A 9,772-nucleotide genomic window follows, 5' to 3' on the forward strand; every position below is an offset into this window, starting at 1 on the left:
ACATTCACTTAGCTATCCCAGATGGAATTTGTCTACTTCTCTCTCAAATCTGCCTCACCCCCTGTAGTCAGGACCCCAGGACCCTTGGAGGGAAAAAAAAGGCAAGAAATCAAAAGCCAAGAACCTGGAGCCCGTTGCCTCTTCCTCTCATCCAAAGCTAATTAGAGCCTGGTGCATGGAAAGTTAGGGTGGTATTGTCTCACACTCTCATCAGTAACATTACGATCTTAGTCACTGTGTGCAGGAGGAGTTCAGGGTTTCAGGATGGGGCATGTTCATTCATTTATTAGGCGTCATTAGTGATGCCAGATATGGACCTGGGATAAAGAGAGTTATGTAGATAAATAATGCCTGGGTGTGCTATTTTCCTTATATGCACTTGGATATTTTAAACATTTCTTGAATAACCAGTCTCCCTGGGATATGCACATTCCTTCTCAACATCTGTACACTGCCCCCGCCTCCCCCCACCCCGCACCGTATGAGTAATTTGTATTTAAGGCATTATCCTGAGAGTATATCTTTTGAAAAGGGGGCCACAAAGAGGATGGTTGGATTTCCTTTGGTCTTGACTTGAAATAAACATCATATTGAATAGGGAAAATTCGTCTGCTTCAACCAGGAAAGAGCTATAGGATTAGGTGTGATTACACCTTGCCTGAAGGGCTGAGCTGTTTGACAAGGTTTCCAGTGGCGGGGCAGGCTCCACGTTGTGACTTGACCACCGCGATTGCTGAGACTTATGCTCTTCTTCGAGCAGGGTGCCAGGGGCCTGCGAGCGCGCCTCGTCCTCGCCTCCACAATTAACATGTCTTGCCATTCTCTCTGAAAAAGAACAACGTGATGATTTGGTTTTTACTTCTTCAACAAAGATTGTCAAAAAATAAAGGTGCACCTGTTGAGGTTTGGCTTTTCTGTCAGGATGTGTTAAAAGGGAAAAAGCAAGGAGCCAGGAGCCAGTTTAGGTCCCTACGAGCTGTGTGATCTGAACCCGGTCACCCCCTTTTCCCGCCTGCAGTTTCCTCTTCTGCTAAATGATTTTGTACTTCATGTCAAAGTCCTCTTGGCTGTGTAAGAGAACACTCAGGAAATTCACTGCTTTGTGATAAATATGTTTTCATAAGACAGAAAGACCAACTATCTTACTTTAAACCTCTGTTATCTTGATTCTAATTCCTGTATGTCTTTAAAAAAAAAAAAAAAACCTTAGATTTGAAGTACTCTTATTTCTTGTGAGATTTGGAAAACTAATTTTTATTTATTTGTTTTTTTAAATAAATTATTCAATTTATTTAAACGAAAACAAAAAAAGTTCACCCATTTCTCTCACCTCTACCCCCTGCCTCCAGCAACCGCCAGTCTGTGGAAAGTTAATTTTTAAACTATGGGTACGGCCTTACAGTCTGTGAGCTATTAGCAACCAGGACCCTTATTCAGAAGAGTGGTATAGTTTGAACTGGAGTATTTTATTGGGGGTCCGTGAACCTTAAGAAAGAGAATGGGACTGTAAGAGTCAAGATGATGGAAGGGCCTTTGAGATGGAGGACACGGGGAACAGCAGGCTGGGGAGGGTGGAGTCTGGCTGGATATGAATCAAGTCAGAACATGTCACTCTCCTCAAAACTCAAGTGGCTCCTGCTGGACTAGGCGTAAGAGTAAAGTCCTTCCCACAGCCTGCCGGACCCTGTACCACCTGGCCCCCTGGTGCCTCTCCAGACTTACGTCCTGCCTCCCTCCCTTTCATCCCTTGCTCCAGCCTGGCTGTTTCTGGGACACCAAGCACTTCTGCCTCTGGGCTTTTGTACTTGCTGTTCCCTCATCCTGGAATTCTCTCCCCTCATGGCTCATTGCCTCACTCTCTTCAGTTTTCTACTCAAATGCCAGCTTATCAGAGGGGCCTTTCCTGATAAATACAAACAAAAGGACACTCCTTCTCTCACTCCAGCATCCTCTTTCTCCCTTACTTGCCTTTGTTTTTCTCATAGTCTCACTGCAACCCAATGTCTATTTGTTTGTTTCTTGTCTGTATGCACCCCCCTGCCCCACACCATGTAAGCTTCAGATGCTGGGAAGAGGGTATGCGTAATTATTACTGTATCCCCAGCACCTCAAATTGGCTCATGGTAGATGCTCAGTAAACAGTTATTGGATGAACAAATGAAATCAGTTTGGGATATGCTGAATTACAGTTGTCTCAGTGACATCTAAGTGGAGTCACACACAAGCAGTCAAATAATAGTTCCCTTGGATAGGTCTGGGCTATAGGTTGGGAATCATGGGCCTTACATTGTGACAGTGGAAGAGATTAGGCAGTGAAGAATGAGATGAGGGAAAAGTTAAGGATGCATCCCTGGGAACACCAATTGTGAGGTACAGGAAGTAGAATGGATCTATGAAGGAGATTTAGAAGGAGCAGCAAGAGATTGAAAACCAAAACCAGGGGGAGAGGTATCCTGGAAGCAAAATGCAGAGTGGATGCCACTGAGACAATGCCAAACAGTGTCAAATGCTGCAGAGTGAGATTGGGTCCTTTGAGCAGGGTCCCTGGAATGGTGAAACCAGATGGCAATGAGTTGAGGACTGAATCCGAGATGAGATGGTGAGGGTAGAAGCTGGAGATGAAAGAACAGAGTTAGCTAAGGCAGAAACAGAAGCATATTTAAATGAAGACGGCAGACTAAATTTGTTGATGGAGTGAAACTTGGGAGGTGGAGGGAGAAGATGGATTTGAGGATACAGATGAAGACCTAACCACAATCAGTGGGAAAGCCCCCTCTTTTGTTGTTGAGGAGTAAGGGAGAGAGTAAGTGCAGAGGTTAGCAAAACCGTGATGGGATTCAGGCAGTGGGAGCAGCAATGGAGCCTCTCCGCCTGAGGCCTTCTATTTTTTTTGCAATAAAGGAAGAGGTGATCTATTTGCTGACAAGAGGTGAAAAGTAATGGCTGGATTTCCAAAGAGAGTATCAAGTTTGAAATCAGAGCTTGGGGAATGGGATGACATGCTGCCTAGGGAAACCTGCCTAGAGTGTTCAAAGGTGGCGGAGGCCATGATTCTTGTAGCAACACCAGTGTTTCATGTAGATACTTGCCTATTTTAATGTGCATAGCAATCACCTGGGGGTCTTATTAAAATGCAGATTCTGATTCAGTGGGCCTGGGGCAGGGCTGAGATTCTGCAGGTCCCATAAACTCCCAGGTGATGTGGATGCTGAGGATCTTTAAGTAGAAGGTGGTTTTTGCAGTTTTCTCCAGCAGCACCCAGCAGCCCTGGAGTCAGAGTGGAGCCAGTGGAGAGTGGGAGCCAGGGCTGGATTTTGCCAGATGTGTTCAATAGAAGGAAAAGGGGGAAAGGGAAGTTGAGGAGGTTCAAAGGAGTCACTGAAGCAAGGGGCTATTGGTCTGATGAGGATGGAGAAGGACTTAGAAGATGGAAGTAGGCATCTGATGGGGTGAAAGTAAAGAACTTACAGAACTGAAGGTAGGTACGAGTTATCAGATGTGGTTGGCAAGACGGATCAAAAACAACTGATGCAGTCTCTAGAGGCTGCGATAGAAATGCAGCTGCCTAATATTGGCATACATGAAACACTGAAGGAAAAATACCTCCCACAATCTGTTTATAGTACTTTCCACAAACACACAAAGATAAACCGATTGCATTAAAATTCTTAGCCTCTTTCTTTTTAATTAAATGTTACCTTTTTTCGGGTTGTTTTTGCTCTGGATTTTAAATTTCTCCTGGGCAGAGATTTTAGTTTTGGATTATCATTTGTACAGCCCTACATTGCCCAGGCAGCTTGGCTGATCAACATATTCAAACGTTTTTCTTCTGGGCAAGTACACGGACACTAATGATCAATGAATCTAATCATTCTTTATCAGGAAAACCTGTTACCATCCTCAGGAAAACAGCATAGTACTTCCATTACTTCACCGTTTATTTTCCTTTTCAATAGGGCATCACCCACATTCTTAGAAACACAACCCTGTTCAGTAAAAGACTGGCATGATGTGGCAAGCTCATAGTCTAAGTGTTACACTGTCCAGTTAGACTGTTTTTATAACACACATCTTTTATGGTTGAACGAATCATTAACAATCTTGAGGACATGGTGCTGCGTGATGGCAACACAAAGGGGCATAAGGCTCTGTTCAGAGACCAAGATACACGTGTCTTAGAAAGTCTTACAAACACCAGGCACTGTTCATTAAGTACCAGAATGAGTAAAATGAAGTGTTCGGACTAAAGGCACCTTGAAAGGAAAGGTAAATACAAGTAATTCAAAGCAAAAATTAGGGACCCGATTTTTTGGCTTTAGATTCAATTTGAAGGCATAATTTCTGATTCGTGTTAATTTGAACTCTGCCTTGAATGCTACATTTCTTTTTCAAAACCTGAAATCAATATTATTAGCAGTTACTACCAACCAATGCTAAAACCGAACAATTTAATTACTGCTTTAAAATCATTTATCATAGACTATTTCAGGCATAGAAAAAGGCATAAAGAATAATACCACAAATTCAAAATAATTATTCTTTCATGCTCACCAGTCTTCAGCCTAGTAGGTACTCAGTAAATGTTTGTTGAATGAATAAATGATTCTCATTTATTATTAAATGCTATGTATCCATATTTATAGTATCCTTGGAGCCAAGGACAATGTTTTAAATTTGCCTTCTTTTCTTTTTTTTTTTTAAAGATTGGCACCTGGGCTAACATCTGTTGCCAGCTTTTTTTTTTTTTTTTCTGCTTTATTGCCCCAAATCCCCCCAGCACATAGTTTCATATCTTAGTTGCAGGTCCTTCTAGTTGTGGCATGTGGACGCCGCCTCAACATGGCCTGACAAGCGGTACCATGTTCGCGCCCAGGATCCGAAACGGTGAAACCCTGGGCCGCTGCAGCAGAGCGTGCGAACTTAACGGCTTGGCCACGGGGCCGGCCCCTGAATTTGCCTTCTTTTCTGTGGTGCCTGCATAATGATAGTTATGTGGTTGGTGTTCAATAAGGACTTGTGGGTTGGTTGATTATTCAAAGCCTAGCCTTCTTATATTTGTAGCTGCCTTTAAACTTGAACCCTAACGCATAATTCTCTTTAACTCAATATTTAGCCTAATTGAAATTATTTTAATAGTAACCCATTATTGAAGAAGTACGCCTTTACAACTCTAAATTGAGAAAAATTGAAAATCACTTAGGCTATAGTGTTTACTTAATTTTTATTATTACATCCTAACATCCTTTATTACTACATCCTATTTTTAATGTTTGAATTAAAAATAGGGACTTGTTTAAAGTCCTGATTTCTAATTAGAGTAAGAATAAGTCAAAAGCAGATACTGCAAAAATGGTTAAGCATAGATTTTTCTTTTAAAAAACTGACTAGGCTTCCATTTTAAGAGTCTTCCTGTGACTACTAGCAATTCCATGAAATCCCAGAAATTGTTTCTCCACTGCTGTGTGCATTTGTTTTCAGCTTCTTCCTCTGGTTCACTGTCTTAACATGGAGTTCAGGGACCACTTGCACTGGAATTGTCGGGGGTGCTGGTACAGATTCCTGACCCTCACTTCAGGTCCATCTGTATGCCAACCAGGGTAGTGGAGGTGGCAGGCAGCACCCACATTTTTCAGCTCCCCAGATCCTTCTTAAAGAAGCTAAATTTGAATAAATTGTTACCTCTGTTGTCTTCTCTCTGATTCTCTCGTTCAACTTTCCCTCTCACATTATCTTTGTATTTCTATTCCTGTTCTTTCTCTCCCGCACTGATCCCTTCCAAGTCCATCCCTGCTCCCAATTCTGGCACTTCCCTAATGGGTCTCTTCTCTCTTTCACGCACCCCACGATCCATCAGCCAATCAGGAAACTTTGGAGTAGCCTCTTTTAAAGAATCACTCGCCCTCCTCACTTCAGTCTCGGGAGCCATAGTCACCAAAGACACTGGAAACCATTCTGTTTGATGGCTGAGGTGCTGTAGGTCAGTGCTACTCCAAGGAGCCCGCCTATGAGATAAGAAGCTTGTGCTTGGATAATCAACATGCTACTTCCTTTTTGAGAAAGTCTTGCTACAGTTTGACGTTCTGGTGCAAGATCCTTAACTCTTCATGGACCGACAACGATCAGTTAGTGGCAGGCACTATTCCACTGACCACATTTTGAGTATTTATGCTACCAATTTTTGTTGGGGGGAGCTTTATTGAGATATAATTCATATACCATAAAATCCATTCATTTAAGAACACAAAAAGTTTATCCACAGAGTTGTGCAACCTTGACCATAATCATTTTCATCACCTCCAAAAGAAGCTGAATACTCCTTAGCTGTCACCCACCAGTCCTCCCATTCCACCTTCCCCTAGCCGATCACTACTTTCTGCCACTATATATTTTCCTGTTCTGGATATTTCATATAAATGGAATCATAATATATGATCTTTTGTGACTGGCTTCTTTCACTTAGCATATTATTTTTAAAGTTTATCCATGTTGTAGCATGTATTAGTACTTCATTGCTTTCATGGCCAAATGGTATTCCATTGGATGGATATACCACATTTTGTTTATTCATTCATCAGTTGATGGACACATGGGTAGTTTCCACCTTTTGGATATTATGAATAATGCTGCCATGGAAATTCATGTACAAGCTTCTGTGTGGACATATGTTTTCAGTTCTCTTGGGTATATCCTAGGAGTAGAATTGCCGGGTCAAATGGTAATTCTATGTTTAAATTGTGAGGGACTGTCAGACTGTTTTCCAAAGTAGCTGTCCCATTTTACATTCCTATCAGCAGTGTATGAGGATTCTGATTTCTCCACATTCTGTCAACACTTATTATTATCTGACTTTTGATTATAGCCATCCTACTGGGTGTGAAGTGGTATCTTGTGGGGTTTTTTTTTTTTTTTTGAGGAAGATTAGCCCTGAGCTAACATCCATGACCATCTTCCTCTACTTTATATGTGGGATGCCTACCACAGCATGGCTTTTTGCCAAGTGGTGCCATGCCTGTACCTGGGATCCGAACCAGCAAACCCCAGGTTGCCGAGAAGCGGAATGTGTGAACTTAACTGCTGCACCACTGGGCCAGCCCCTTTGATTTTGATTTGCATTTCTCTGGTGTCTAATGTTGAGCATCTTTTCATATGCTTATTGGTCATTTGTTTACCTTTGGAGAAATGTCAATTCAGATCCTTTGTCCTTTTTAAAATTTTATCCTTTTATTATTAGGAACTGTAAGAGTTCTTTATATATTCTGGAGACAAATCTCTTATTAGATACATGATTTACAAATATTTTCTCCTATACTATGGGTGGTTTTTTCAACTGTCTTGATAGTATCTTTTACAGCACAAAAGTTTTAGATTTTGATGAAGTCCAATTTTTTGATGCTTATGCTTTTGACGTTATATTTATGTTATATTCATTCCAAAACCTAGGACATGAAGATTTATCCCTAAGTTTTTCTCTAAGAGTTTTATAGTTTTGACTCTGCCATTTAGGTCTTTGATCCATTTTTTAGTTAATTTTTGTATGTGGTGTGAAATTAGAGTCCAGTCTTTTGCATGTGCCTGTCCAGTTCCAGCACCATTTGTTGACACTATTCTTTCCATATTGAATATTCTTGGTACCCTTGTGGAAAATCAATTGACTATAGATATAAGGATTATTTCTGGACTCTCAACTCTGTTTCATTGATAGTTTTATCCTTTGCCACTTCCACATTGTCTTGATTACTGCTACTTTGTAGTAAGTTTTGAAATTTGGGATTTGTGGGTCTTCCAGCTTTGTTCTATTTCAAGATTGTCTTGGCTATTCTGGGTCCCTTGAGCTTCATATGAATTTAGGATCAGCTTGTCAATTTCTACAAAGGAGCCAGCTGGGATCCTGCTAAGGACTGCACTGAATCTATGGATCATTGGGCGTTATTGTTATCTTAACGGTACTACGTCTTCCAGTCCATGAACATGGGATGTCTTTCCATTTATTTAGATCTTGTTTCATTTCTTCAACGTTTTATAGTTTTCAGAATATAAGTTTGTGTCTCGTTTGTTAAATTTATTCCAAGTATTTTATTATTTTTTGATGCTACTGTAAATGGAATTGTTTTCATAATTTCATTTTTGGATCATTCATTTATAATTTTTACTCATTAGGGATACATAGAGGAAAATTCAACTATTGCAGTTGCAAGGAAACCTTGGCTAGTAGCCTGTGAGCTAGCATTTCCCAAAGTGAATTCCTTGAGATTCTATGCAGAGAAAAAACTTGTTCTGTGGTCAAATATTTTTGCAAGATGCTCCCCTTCTTAAAGTTCATGATACCTGTAAACATACACAAGGGTCTGAAGAGTCAGGCAGCACCTTAAAGCTTTAAATCCTATAAAAAGCAAAGCCCTGCATTTATTTTGAAGTACTTAATCCTGAATGCAAATGATTTTCGGATCTTTCTTAAGATGTGATAAGATGCAGACTTTATGTTATTGAAGTCTTGAGAGACAAAGTCAAGCTACTTCATAATTTTGCCTAGAGTAGACGTTAATACTTGGTCATGAGATTTGTTGTAAAATGTACTCCAAGTGTCAGTGGTTCTTTTTGAAGTGATGTTTAAATTTAGTAAAATACTGCCTTTCGAATTTTTTCTTTGGATTAATTATCCTAAATACAGGTTTGCTAACTGTTTATATCAATACTTTATAATGATAAGAGTAGGATATTTAGGACTGGAGAAATGGGGCCTTGGGGAACTATTAGATGAATAAGCATACAGTAACTTTAAGAAGGTAAGGTATAGGGCTGGCCCAGTGGCACAGCGGTTACTGCGCACGTTCCGCTTCGCAGCCTGGGGTTCACTGGTTCAGATCCCCGGTGCGGACATGGCACCGCTTGGCAAGCCATGCTGTGGTAGGCGTCCCACACATAAAGTGGAGGAAGATGGGCATGGATGTTAGCTCAGGGCCAGTCTTCCTCAGCAGAAAGAGGAGGATTGGCAGCAGTTAGTGCAGGGCTAATCTTCCTAAAAAAAAAAAAAAAAAAAGGTAAGGTAAGGTATAAAAAAGAAACATGGCCTGAGGTGTTGGACATCCTCATATTTGAATCTTAGCTTTATGTGTATTACTTGAGTGACAGATGACATACCTCATGGCCTCCCAGAATCTCAGTTTCATCACTTTAAAATGGTCTTAATAGCTATATCACTTCATAAAATACATAGCATGGTACATATTTGACTCAAATGTAAAATGGCTTTGTTCCCTAAAGTAAGGATATAGTATTTACTATTCTCCTTTGCGTATGTCTTACCTGTATCCTTCAGATTTGTGTCTGATTGGAAGGAACGATGGAGAGTGAATTCTGGGACCAGTTTAGAGCCTTGCTTAAACAGAGTGGATTCAAGTCTTCCACTCATCTGAACTACGCTCAAAGCTGGCCCCAGGAAAAATTTTGAATCAGGCAATTTATCTTCAGTGTTCCCCCAACTCATCTTCTTTCCCAGTAAGTCATTCCCTTCTTCTCTCTGAAATGGCAGTCTGTCCTGACAAAACCAGCTTTCTGGAAAAATAATGTGTCTTAGTCTGGTTGAGCTGCTATAAGAAAATGCCAGAAACTGAATAACTTAAAAGCAACAGACTTTTATTTATTATAATTTTGGAGGCTGTTAAATCTAGGATGATGGCACCAGCAGATTTGGGCCCTCTTCAGGGTTGCAGAATGCCAGCTTCTTGCCGTGTCCTCATGTCCTGGAAGGGCCTAGGGAGCTCCGTCAGGCCTC

Source organism: Equus asinus, chromosome 21, assembly GCF_041296235.1.
Source record: "Equus asinus isolate D_3611 breed Donkey chromosome 21, EquAss-T2T_v2, whole genome shotgun sequence".
NCBI classification, from domain to species: Eukaryota; Metazoa; Chordata; class Mammalia; order Perissodactyla; family Equidae; genus Equus; species Equus asinus.